The 12992-nt window shown below is 42.3% G+C and overlaps 1 long non-coding RNA gene across 1 annotated transcript; it reads right to left on the reverse strand.

Moving 5' to 3' along the window:
- Window positions 1-6795: 6795 nt before the first annotated feature.
- LOC123625754 lies at window positions 6796-10169 on the reverse strand. The gene is made up of 3 exons (XR_006730636.1): window positions 10116-10169; window positions 7524-7594; window positions 6796-6826 (listed from the first exon to the last, which is right to left on the reverse strand). It is a non-coding gene; the product is annotated as an uncharacterized LOC123625754 (long non-coding RNA).
- Between the last annotated feature and the right edge of the window lie 2823 nt (window positions 10170-12992).

Here is a 12992-nt window from a genome sequence, read left to right on the forward strand (position 1 = left end):
AGATGATAGAAACAAAATTTCAACCAACCTCATCTGTCTGAAAACTTAACCAAAGAATTGACTAGCTCTGAATTCTTTTTCTATAAAGTGAGCTAAAAATGCTTCCTTTTTAACTTTTGCTTTTGGAATATATAAAGGAGGAATCTACTTTCCGTCTTCACTTGATGGCCCTTGAAAGACTTAGAAAGAGCCTTCGCTTCCTTCTCTTTACCTTCGGCTGGGCCCTTTCTTCTCTTCACCAGGCTAAACACTCACACTTCCTTCAGGCATCTCTCCTGTGATTTGATTTCAAAAGCCGGAAGCCTGTGGACACCCTGGCGGAATGCCATCTGGTTTTCCGGTGTCCCGGTTACAGCCTAGAAAGAATTCTCTGTCGGAGAGACAGAGTGAGGGCTGTCATTCGCTGCTCACTTTTGGTGGAGACTGGTGTACAGGAAACACCTCACATTGCTCTGAAATCTGCTATCAGAAATTCCAGCAGCACAAGTGCCCCTCGTCCCCAGAGTGGGAGGCGAGAGGGAGTGGTGGGGAGTGCGGGGCATGCACCTCTGTAAATGGCATCGACGGATCCACTCCAGATGACAAGGACAGTCAGGAGTATGGGCCCAGGGCAGCCTGACCACGTGGTTTCTCAAGAGCAGCTAAGACTCTGGATGTGAAATTGATAACCTTGGTATGGTAGAAACTGATTCCAGTTCGAAAATGCTGAACACACGCACACGCGCACACACACACACACACACACACACACACACACACTCACACACACTACTCCTGGGCCACATCTGGCATGCAGTCCCCCTGTGTGTGCTTGTGCTGGGACCATGAACTGATTAATGGCAATGAAGATCACATTAGCCTCGTGGCAGCCTCTTCAAACAGTTGATTCACTAGACATCATTATTGATAAAAATGTTCAGGTTTTCATACTTTTTCTTTCTCTTGATTGCTCTCTCTCTCTCTCTCTCTCTCTTTTTTTTTTTTTTTTTGAGACAGGGTCTCACTCTGTTGCCCAGGCTGGAGTGCAATGGTGCAACCATAGGTCACTGCAGCCTCGAACTCCTGGCATCAAGCAATCCTCCCACCTCAGCCACCCAAAGAGCTAGGATTACAGGTGTGAGCCATCATTGCCCGGCCAGCCCAGACTTTAACACACAGATGTTGCTATTAAGCTGCAGATTCTGAAATCTCTACTAGTGAAGACTTTTTCTTAAGTGGAAAGTGGGTCTTTCTTTTTATCCTTTCTCATCTTGCCAGATGAGGTTAAGGTTTCAGTCCCTGAAAACGGTTTTTTTTTCTCCCAGAATAAACACCAAGAGACAGAAATTACATTAGTTGTTGCCTGGGGTTAGGGGCATAAACAGGCAGTGACTACACACAGGCGTAAGGGATCTTCTAGGGATGATGGAAATTTTCTAAATTTGGATTGTGGGGATGGTTTCACAACTCTGTAGTTTTACTAAAAATCATTTAAATGTACCTGCAGAGGGGTGAATTTCATGCAGTGTAAGTTATAACAATAAGCTGTCAAACAATAGAAAAGAAAATGCATGTTAGATTAGTGGACAGGCATGGGAAGTGTCTAACTCGTACCTGGCACCCAGGGGTGTTCAACAGGTGGCATGTATGTTCCTTGGCATCTTCAAAGCTGCTGGAAATACCTCTACAGAGACGAGACTGAATTCTTCTCCATAAAGTAGCAGACACAGGTTGGCATCTGAAGCTCCCCTGTCCATGCAGAGAAGATGGAACCTTATAACCTTCACCTGCCAAAGGTGGCCATTTTCCAGAGTCAAAGCTGGCTCTGGGGAAGATGGGAAAGGTGGTAAGTTCTGGTCCAAGGTCCAAAGCATCCCTTTTAATGTCTTCTCCAAATGCTCTCACTGGCTCCTTTTCTGTCTTGGAAAAAAATCCAACAGCTCCTCTAGCTGAGACTAAATAAATAAAGACATGATTACTCCAGCCAAGGCTGTCAGTATTTAAGCTTGGTCTTCAATCGTTGGATAGAATCCTTCCTTCATTGATGAAATTTCACAAAGAAATAAAATTCTGTTCCTGGGCATAAAATCTTTGCTGACAGTCCTAATGCCAAGAACTGAGCTCCCTTTGTCTCACACTGGCCCCCAGCCCGGTGCCGGCACACGGACCTCGGTCAAGGTGTGGAAAGAGTGACTTGCAAACTCCTCGCATCTCAACAGTGCTTCACAGTTTAATATAACGGGACGACTGAGGGCTAACCCCTGGCTCATCTCACTCATCCCCTATATCACATTAAAATGATAATCAAAGGCCACAAATGTTCTGATTCACAACAACAAAGTGCAACTATCAGGAGATAAAAAACACCAGTCATCTCTGAAGATGAATTAGATTGTGTGCTGGGAATGAAGGAGGCAAGCAAGATAGGGTTAGCACGGTACTCGAACCGAGAAGAAATAACAGCAGGCAGAAATTAGGATTCATATGAAGTTGCCAATGTCACAAACTTCGGCCAAGTAAAAACAAAACTAATAAATATCCACATGGGAAAAATGGGAAGAAATCTCCAAGTGCCATTTCTTCCACTTTCAAAGACAAAAGTTAAACTTACTGGATAAAACCGTTTTATGAAAGGAATAGAAGCAGGAGGTTACGGTGGTGGAGGCTGTAGTAGCAGCCGCAGTAGCAGCACCTAGAGTCAGGAATAATGTTACAATAATAACTACCAGCTGCACCGTGTTACATTCTTTATTCAAGCTTCTCTTTCTCAATGGTACTAGGGTATTTTAAAAATTAAAAGATATTTTCAGTTATCAATTTTGTGGGGTTTTTTCAATTTTATTGAGGTATAATTGACAAATAAAAATTATATATGTTCAAAGCATATGTCATGATGTTTTGATATACATTTACATTGTGACATGATTAAAGCAGGCCCATTAATACATGATTCACCTCATGTAGTTACTTTTTCTTTTCTTTTGTGATAATCTTACGATCTACTATCTTAGCAAATTACAAATATACAGTACATTATTCTTAACTCTAGGCACCATGTTATACATTAGGTCCCCAGAACTTTATTCATTTTATAACTGCAAGTCTGTACCCTTTGACCAACATCTCCCTTTTTTCACCCACCCTCGACCGCTGGTAACTAATGTTCTACTCTGTTTCTATGAGTTTGAGTGTTTAAATTTTCACACATAAGTGAGATCTTGCAGTATTTGCCATTCTGTGTCTGGCTTAGGAGGGCTGACTGGAAAGTATCCAGCCATTGCGAATACAATGAGAATATATTACATGGCTGGATACCTCCCGGACAGCCCTGGTATTTCAGTTAGCATAACGTCCTCCGGGTTTATCCATGTTGTCTCAAATGGTAGATCTTTTTGTAAGGTGGAATAATGTACATCGGTCCACCCATTATGAAAACAGTCTGGATGTTCCTCTAAAAATTGAAAATGGAACTACCATGTGATCCATCCATCCTATTTGTGGGCATCTACCCAAAGGAAATAAAATCCCTATTTCAAAGTGATATCTGCATTCACATATCCGTGGCGGCATTATTCACAATAGCCAAGATATGGAAATGACCTAAGTGCCCACTGACGGATAAACGGACAAGGAAAATGTGAGGCACACGCACATACACACCCACACAGAATGGGATATTGTTTGTTTTTTTAATGAAACACACCCATCCTGCTGTGGATTATTTGTCTTCTTTTAACTCTAAATAAAAATGAAGTTAACACTTTCACAAACAGAATACAACTCACAGAGTAGAATTCCATTGTTACAGTGTCTGTTACCTACTTATCCAGCCGTCATATTGGAAGGTGCTGGGATTAGGAAGTTTTTCTTCCTATGCTTAAAAATTTTATAATGAGCATGCAACATTCTAAATAAAACCAATAAAGCCTTTTAGGATTTTGGCTGAGGGCCTGGACCCCTTTCCAGGCTGTCGGGTGCCAGGTGTCAGGTGTTGTGCTAAGCAAGGGGTGGGGCTGCAGGAGGAGCCTTCATGACTCACACCTGGGGAAACCATAATTCCCTGGAAGTCAAAGGTCGTGGGTAATCAGGGAGTTGATTGGAGAGAGGAAGGGAGGAAGGGGCGAGGGGCAGGTGCTCAGGGAGCCTCCTGGCGGGAGGGGAAGGCAGGGCAGGTGTGGCCACAACCTGGTCTGTTGGCGCCATCTGGTGGGCGCACCGGGGACTGTCACCCATGATTCCCTTCCCTGGGAAAAGCAGATAAAGCCCATCAAAAACCCCATCTTGACCTTTTGCAAAATTAAAGCCATGCAGAAAAAAAGGATTGCTGGGCTTTGCAAAGAGCTGTGCAAAAAACACTGCATTGGAACAGTTCCGAACCGTGCGTCTTAGGTGAGGCTAATTACTATAGAGCTGGCTGCTGTGCCCTGGAATGGGGGGACCACAGGGAGGGGCTGTGATAGCTACGGCTGCTTCCGTGGTCAGGGGATATGCCACCCTTCAGTTAAATAATTTCAATTTCAACACTACCCTTGAGCATCTCCTTTTTAAGCACACTAAAATACTAATTTAAAAGTTGCTGACATTTATCATATTCTTTGTAGCATAATGTACACATATCATTTCCTTACTTGATCCTCAAAATAACCCAATGAGGTTCTTCTAGTCGAAATTCTAGCACCCCCTTTGCAGAAGAGGAAACCAAGGCTCCAAAGGCTTAGAAACGTGTCTAAGATCTAAAGCTAAAGGAGCTGGCAAGGTAGGATTTAAATTAAGAGGTCTTGACCTCACATAACCACGCACATTTTCATATTTTCTTCTGCTGTGGAGAAGAGATTGTTCCTTTATCGAACCAAACAGAGGCAGAGAAATACCTTGTAGACAAGGGTTCAGGTTTGGCATTTCTAAGCACAGTCTCAGAATTAAAGGAGAACGAGGTGGAATTTGGGAGCAACTTGAGTTCTTTCAAGGCTCATAAACACTTGCATATTTATGACTCTACATGGTGACAAATAGTCTAGTTCATCCATGGACAGTAGAGGTGACTCTTCAAAGAAAATTATTGTTTCAGAATACAGAATTCTGATTATTTTACCACCTTTTTTGGGAGGTGTAAAGACAGCAGCATAAAACCCTTTACATAACTGTCCTCAGTTTTGTCATTCAGGGCTGGTCACTCGAGAAAGCAGAACAATCACAGAGCAGAAGTCTTTGACAGATGTGCCACACAGTGGCCGTTTCCGTGGGATAGGTCGTAAATATTAATGGTATTGACTGACGGAGCCTTAGAAATGCATCATGTCACATTTCTGCCATAGAAGCACCCAGAATTCTAGCACTTTGTTCCTGTGACTGACAGCCACCCATTTCTTTCCTGAACTTGCTTACCTGGCTCTGTTTTTCCCTTTCACCTTCAAGAATTACACATCAGCAAAGGTTTTCCCAAATAGACGCAGGTCAACTGAACCAAACATCTTAATGGGCTTTTTTTCCTTTTTCTTTTCTCCTTAGCCGACTTCAGCCTGTGTTCTGGGATCAATCCCTTTGTATGTTTATATTTTTGAATGTGCTTTAGGAAATGGCATTACATCTCGACTCTGTTACGTGGACATTTTATAGGTTAAAAAACAAAAAGATAATCCCAAGATTAAAAAAAAATTGCTATAATCAAAACCAGACAGAGGAGTCTAACACCTGCTCTGAACACTCAATTTGGCTTTGCAGTCCCCAGCTCTGCAATTCTGACTCACTGTGTACTCTGCCCTATTTCTTTCCGTACCATTTAACTTCTGACATATTAAGTTAGATACTGTTATGTTTAATGTTGCTATTCCTCTACTATAATGAAGTGCCTTGAAGATAAGGATTTTTGCCTGTTTTGCTAACTAATGCATCCCTGGCACTGAGAACACTGCCTGGGACATAGTAGGTGCTCATTAAATATCTGCTCCATGAAAGAATGAATGAATGGGTATCAAACAACAGTTTGTGTGAGTCTCAGGGGAGCATGTGAGACTGAGCTACAGGTGTGGGGAGGAGACAGCCCTGCCGTGGGTGGGCAAGGCCAGGGAATACCCCAGGGAGGGTGGGCTGGGGCTGAGCTTTGAGGAATGGGCTTGCACCACAGGCAGCCACTATGGCCCCACTACATGGAGTTTCCTCATCGCCCCCTTCTCTCCTCTCCTGACATGCTAAGCACTCCCTAAATCCCCACCAACACCATCTCCCAGAGGGGAACAGAGCAAATTCCTGCTCACAGATTCCTTCAATGGAGCAGAGGTTCTTCCGTCCATCCCTCTGCCTCTCACACAACTTTCTGCATCATGATCTATATCTGGCTCCCAGAATCTGGCATGAATAAATCATCTCCTTCTGCAATTTCATAAAATCCAGGCACTACCTCCTCAGTTTTGTTTTGTCAAAGGCAGTTCTGCTTCCTCTGCCCTTGCTGTGAAAATAATATTTCAAGCTGACAGGAAAGGCAGTCCTTGAAAATCAGAGGTCAAGGGCTACGCCGCCAATAAGGTAGGCGCTGGCTGCATTTGGATATTGGGCACTCAGAATGTAACTAGTCTGAACTGAGATGTGCTATACATGTGAAATGCACAGAAAATATTGATGAATTCATGTCAATGTAAGAATATAAACTCATTAATATTTTAAAAAATCGATTGCATATTGAAATGGTAATATTTGGCTATATTAGATTGAATGAAATGTTTAAGAGGAAGTTCACCTACTGTTGCTGCTTTTGCTTATGTTTAATGTGACACTGTAATAGAAACATTTGATATGTAGACTTCCATCTTCAACCAAGGTGGGACAATAGGGATCAGATTTCCCCTCTCATCTGAAACAGATAAAAAGAAAAAAAGAAACAACATATAAAACAATTGTTTGTTTTTTTTATGATTTAAGAATTTGGACATCAGCCAATGAAGGAAAGTGATCCTTCCTTGCTTGGGAGATGAGAGACAAATGGGCTGATATCTACGATTGCCCTAGTAAATCCTTTGGGGGAGTATTTATGTTGTGGTGCAGGGAAACGGGCCCCAGGTAGTGCCCAGCAGACCCTGAGTTGGTGAGACATAATAGAGAAATAATAATCTCTTCAAGAAATAATGATAAATATCCATCCAAAAAAGCCTAGAATCAATAAGAAAGACAAATAACCCAATAGCAAAATGTTCCAAAACATGAATCTGCAATTCACAGTAGAGGAAATTTAAACATTCTTCAAACATATGGAAAGATACTCAAATTTATTAGTAATCAGGGGCATATAAATTAAACAGTGAGATACAAGTTAGCATGCCAAATACTGGCAAACAATTTGGAAATCTTACCATAGCAGACATTTTGGAAAAGAGGTAGCAATATGGAAACTCTCATACATTGAGATGGGAATGTGAATTACTATAATATATTTGCTCTAGAGAACAATTTAGCCATATCTTGTAAGTTTGAAGATGTATTTACTCTACAAACAAGCACTTTCACATGTGTGCATGAGAGAGAGAGAGGGAGAGAGTGAGAGAGAGACTCACCCACGATCTGCCATCTGCAAGCTGGAGACCCTGGAAGGCTGGTGTCACTGTTCTGATGCAAACCTGAAGGTCTAAGGAGAAAAAAGAATGAGGGAAGTCAATGGTGTGAGTCCAGTGTAAGTCCTAGTGCGAGTCCAAAGCCTGAGAACCAGGAGGGCAGATGTCTGAAGGTGAGGGGAGATGAAGGGGGGGATGGATGTCTCAGTCCATGCTGAGAACAAATTTACTGTCTCCTGCCTTTTTATATATCCATGCCCTCAATGGATTGGGTGATGCCCACTTGCACTGGTGAGGGCAGATCGTCTTGACTCTCCAGCAATCCAAACGCTAATCTTTTTTAGGGAACACCCTCACAGATACACCCAGAAATAATGTCTTACCAACTGTCTGGGCACCCCCTGACCCACAAGTTGATTTTAAGTTGATGCATAGAATTGTCTATCACTGTCAGCGAACAGAGAGAGAGAAGGAAATCAAGAAAAGACACATAAGGCTTCCAATTTATCTGTAATATTTTCTCTTAAATTACCAAAGGAAACATGTCAACATTTTAAGAGTTGACAAAGCAGGGTGTTGGGTGAATAGGTATTTGTGTATCTTTTTCTATACTTTTCCATACTCTGACCTGTTTTCTTAATTGAAAGTTTGAATCCCTCGATCTCTCATTTGGTCAATTATGCTGTTATTATTTCAATCACAAATATTTGTTTCCAGCATAAACACTCTAAGAAATCCCCTATCTGATTCTTTAATTAGCTTCTGTAATAACAAGGAAGCAAACCGGTTGTCCTACTTCCAAATCACAGGAGAGTCATCTTCTATTCTCCTTCTCTTCCTCCTTTTTCTTTTCATTTTATCATTTTTAAAGTGAAATCTTCCTTGCAGACTGATAAAAACGACCTTATTTTGCTTAGCCAACACTTTCCCAGAACTGGAAACAATAAATCCTGGTAATGAGCAAAAACTTCGGGCACCTCCACTTTCGCAGCTGCCAAATCCACAACTATTTCTCAAGTTAACAGCTCACCCTCACTTCCAGCTTAGCTGATTTTTATCGGTATAATCGTGACAAGCCTGGAGACAGCTAAGACAATTGCTATAATGATTTTTTTCTTTGCCTCTGTCTGTCTGACAACATCCCAAACCTTCCAGGAAACGATGACTCAGAAAACATTTTAAACTAACTGCTTAAATATAAATTTTAAGAATTGTCCTTCTCTTTGTTTCTTCTTAGTATCACCCTTGATAAAAACACATATTATTCACAATGACTTATTGAATTAATTTCTTTTCAAATATCCATAAGTGAGAAAGACATCTTGGTCTGGGTGACTTAAAAATAATGTGATATATGCTGGCAAAATGCACAGCAGCAGGGCTTTTGAATCTGGTTAACTCTTCCTGCGGGCCCTGGGGCAAAGCTTTTGGGATGAGTGTTCATGAGTCTGTGTGTTTGAGCTTGCAGCCGGGAAATTTGTATTTTGATTTGTGTGACACAATGTCAATTTTTTAATACATAAAACATTTCCAGGATTCAAATTTGAAAAGTATAAAAGATAATCTAAAACTATTCCTTCCATTGCTACCTCCCAAATCCTAAGCTAAACAAAATTATTGTTACTTTCCTTATGAGCCGTCCAGAGTTCCGTGTATCTGCAGGCATGAACCAGTGTGATCATTGACCTCAATTTTGCACAAATGTTATGCATGACGGACTCTGTTTGGCATCTAGAATATTTGAGCTCTGTGATATGAGAGCTTTGGTTGCTCTCTTCCATGGCAATGGAACGATTTGTCCTGGAAGTGATGTCACAACCAGTCGCAGGGTCCCATCGGATCGCAGGGCCAGCGACGACACTCCCCCGTATGCCCAGAAGGTAAGTAGCCCGCAGTGCGCATGACTACGGCACGAGGAAGCCCTGGCGTAGGCCGGTTGCGCAACTACGAAGTGGACCATGCAGGAGTCACCACGTGTCTGACTCCCCATGCTGGGAAAGAGTGAATGTAACACTTATTCTGTGCAAAGTTAATTATTTTAGGGACATGGAGAGGCACTGTTTTTAATGGGCCATATGAGCTATGATCTAGGTACAACAAAACTGACCAATTTGAAGTGTACACTTCGGTGAAAGTAGACAGGCATGGAACAAGCATCATTACACTGCTGGGACAGGGCAGAGCCTGGCGGGGTTTCCAGTGTTCAAACACAGGCTGAATTTCAACTTCAGCTCTGACCCTGCCAGACCAGTGTCTGCAAAGCCAGTTCCTGGGAAAACTCTGTTTAGTCCTAAGAGGATGATGTGGCCTTTCTCTTTGATCCAGTTTGACATATTTGTCCTAATGAGAGCTGTTGGGAGACTGGAAACCACAATTTCTGAACCCAGATTCAAGGCGTGTGGTCTGACACCTGTGAACTCCTTATAGGAACAGAATAATTCAAAGTTCAGAATCTTCCCAAAGTGCAGTTTAGCGCACGAATGAAGGTATAAGGAAAAACTAGAGACAACTAGAGACATGATCATCTGTAGATAGTTCCTAAATCTATCAAATATCACAAACTGACCTCCAGAAGAGTGTGAGGGTATTACTTACAGTCGCCAGTAAACATGATCAAATAACCGTAAATGGGATACGCTGATACAGAAACACCGCCATTCTTTTCTGTAACAAAATTAGTCTAATTAAGCCAGAGTATCTCTGTGCTATTTAGCAAAATAATTACCCCACACCCTTGAGGATGATTGCTAATTTGAGCACTGGGCTAATATTCTAGTCTGGAAATCAATCGCAGAACTCAGGCTCAGGGCAACTGAGTAACTTTTATTATTATTATTATTATTTCAGCATATTGTGGGCGTACAAAAGTTTAGGTTATGTATATTGCCCTTGCCCGCCACCCATCCCCAGAGTCAGAGCTTCAAAGGTGCCCATCCCCTAGATAGTGCGCATCACACTCATTATGCATGTATACTCCCATCCCCTCACCTGAGTAACTTAAAGCCATCACTGTGCCACACCGAAGCTGCCTGGTGTACCTCTGGCCGCACATGCAAATGATGCTGACGTATGCTTAGACTGGCTTTCATCATGAAGAGCAGAAAGTTGCCATGTCAACAGCCACTGTGCACCCACTCAGCGCCAGGTCCCGTGGTCAATGCCGTGTGTACAAGGCAACACTGTCCCTGACCCTGGGAAGCCCACAAGCCCACCTTGGCTAAGAAGCACAGAATCTTCTTGGGACAGTGACAAGTCACAGTCTGTATCAGCAAGGACTGAAAACAGTTTCAATTCATCAAACATTGAAACCAGATATGGGAACACACGGGGAAAGCCATGGCTACCACCTGCGTGTCCCCCAACCCCAAAGCTAAAGGCACATTTGACATTCTGGACCGAGGCAGAGAAAAGCCCACAGAGCCCAGACAGCCGCCTCTCGTCTGGCAGCAGCCGGGGGCTTAGTGACGTCCTGCTCTGAGCAGACGCGAGCCCTGGCTGGGAGGGTGCTCAGCTGCTGTCAGGTTAATACTATTTACCATTAGCTTTGGGGCAACCTTTTAAATGGACGGGTATGAACAGAGCCTTTCCTGGAACCAGAGAAAAGGGATAAATTGCCCTCCATCCCCCACCCCTCTAATGCTGCTCCTCCCAACAAGCAGAAACTCTGGGTGGTGACTCCAGAGCTTCCTGTCAGACCAGGGAGAGCTGAGATTCCCAGGACTCTGCCGACCAGTGACTCATATTTCTCGTGTTAATTTCCCTCCAAATGCGCAGTTGCGGATTTCCAAACAGCCCAGCCCATCACAACCATAAACAGAGAAAATGCAACAGAAATAAAATTCAGTTTATAAATCAAAAAAGTGAAAAGTTATCAACACAAAGAGGGGGAAATCTCTAAACAGCTAACAGAGAGCTGAGGGAGGAGAAATCTGATTCAGAAAGGCAGGTCGCGCTGTGAGCTCAGCCCGTCACCACCCAGTCCTACCGCGGGATGGAAGGATGTGGCCACTCGGGCCAGGCGTGAGCTCCCGCCCCGTCTGCAGGGATGGCGGCTGATGGAGGACGACGAATACTGCACTTGAAACATACCCTGCCACTAATGACAACCCATTTCCCTCGTAAGTAGGATCTGAGCAAAGTAGTCTGGGTCAGGAGAGGATTGAAAGTATCACGTGGAAGCTTCATTTAGCTCAGGAGAAGTCGTTCAATTGCTTTTAGTGTACTTAATATTTGAGAGATAAATTCTTAACCTGCAACCTTTAAGGCAGTCAGAAGTTTCAATTAGCCTGGGGACCAGTTAAGCTTTCTAGCTTATTGGGTCCCAAACTCCATCCTGAGCTTACCTACTCAGATCATTAGCATGAGCCCTTGGGTCTTCGGCAAGAAGCTTTGTGCATGGCTCAACTGCAAAAGAAAAAGCCTACATAATCATATAGAGCTGTTGGGTGCTGTAGGTTTCTGTCCTCCCCAAAATTTATAAATAAAAAATATGTTATAAACAATGAAGAAAGTTATCTTTCATAACAAGAAGGCTGAAGATAGCATTCACAGGACTCATTAATTTAGTTACTTTGTACTTTTCAATTGAGCAACAATGACCTTGTATTTATATATCCATGTATGTATTTATTTTGAGATGATTATAGATTCACATGCAGTTGTAAGAAAAAAAAAATGCAGAGAGAACCCATGTACCCACTAACCAACTTTCCTACAATGGTACAATCTTGCACCACTATAGCAAAATATCACAACCAGGAAGTGGACGTTGCTACAATCCATTGACATTATTTACATTTTTCCAGTTTTAAATACTTGTTTGTGTGTCTTTGTGCATTTAGTTGTATGTATTTTTTTTTCATATGTGTAGATTTGTGAAGTCTGCACCACAACCAAGAAAAATTTCATCCCCACAAGGCTGTTGCCCTTTTGAGTAACAAGAGAACAGAATGTTTTGGGATTGGTGTTTTACACTGAGCAAAATTCCCTGGAGTTTTCTCTAAATTCTTGTGTGCATCAATAATCAGTCCCTTTTCCATGATATGGAAAACAGTTGGGTTGTTTCCAGTTTGGGGCATTTATGAATAAAGCTGCTTTGAGTTTTCACGTACAGATCTTTATGTGTATGTAAGTTTTTCCTTTGCTGGAACACGTGATCAAGCGTGCAACTGCTGGGTTATATGGTGCCTTGTGGTACTTTTAAAATTGCACAAGTAAAATAAATGTTTAAGAAGATTCCAAATACACAGCATGCTAAAAAGGAGATGCTATTTCAATAATTGGAATTATTATATCCAGTTGCAGATCCCAATAAACATTTATGCAAATGAGGGTAATTACCTAACCTCTCCTTTAAGGAAAAGGGAGAAGAGGATTTATGGCAAAGAAAAGATCTCTCTCCAAACCAGCAAACACCACAAATATAGAAAACTTTTCCCAACTGATGAAAAGACAACTTCAATAAATTTCCCC

The sequence above is a fragment of the Lemur catta genome, chromosome 21, assembly GCF_020740605.2.
Source record: "Lemur catta isolate mLemCat1 chromosome 21, mLemCat1.pri, whole genome shotgun sequence".
Lineage (NCBI taxonomy): Eukaryota > Metazoa > Chordata > Mammalia > Primates > Lemuridae > Lemur > Lemur catta.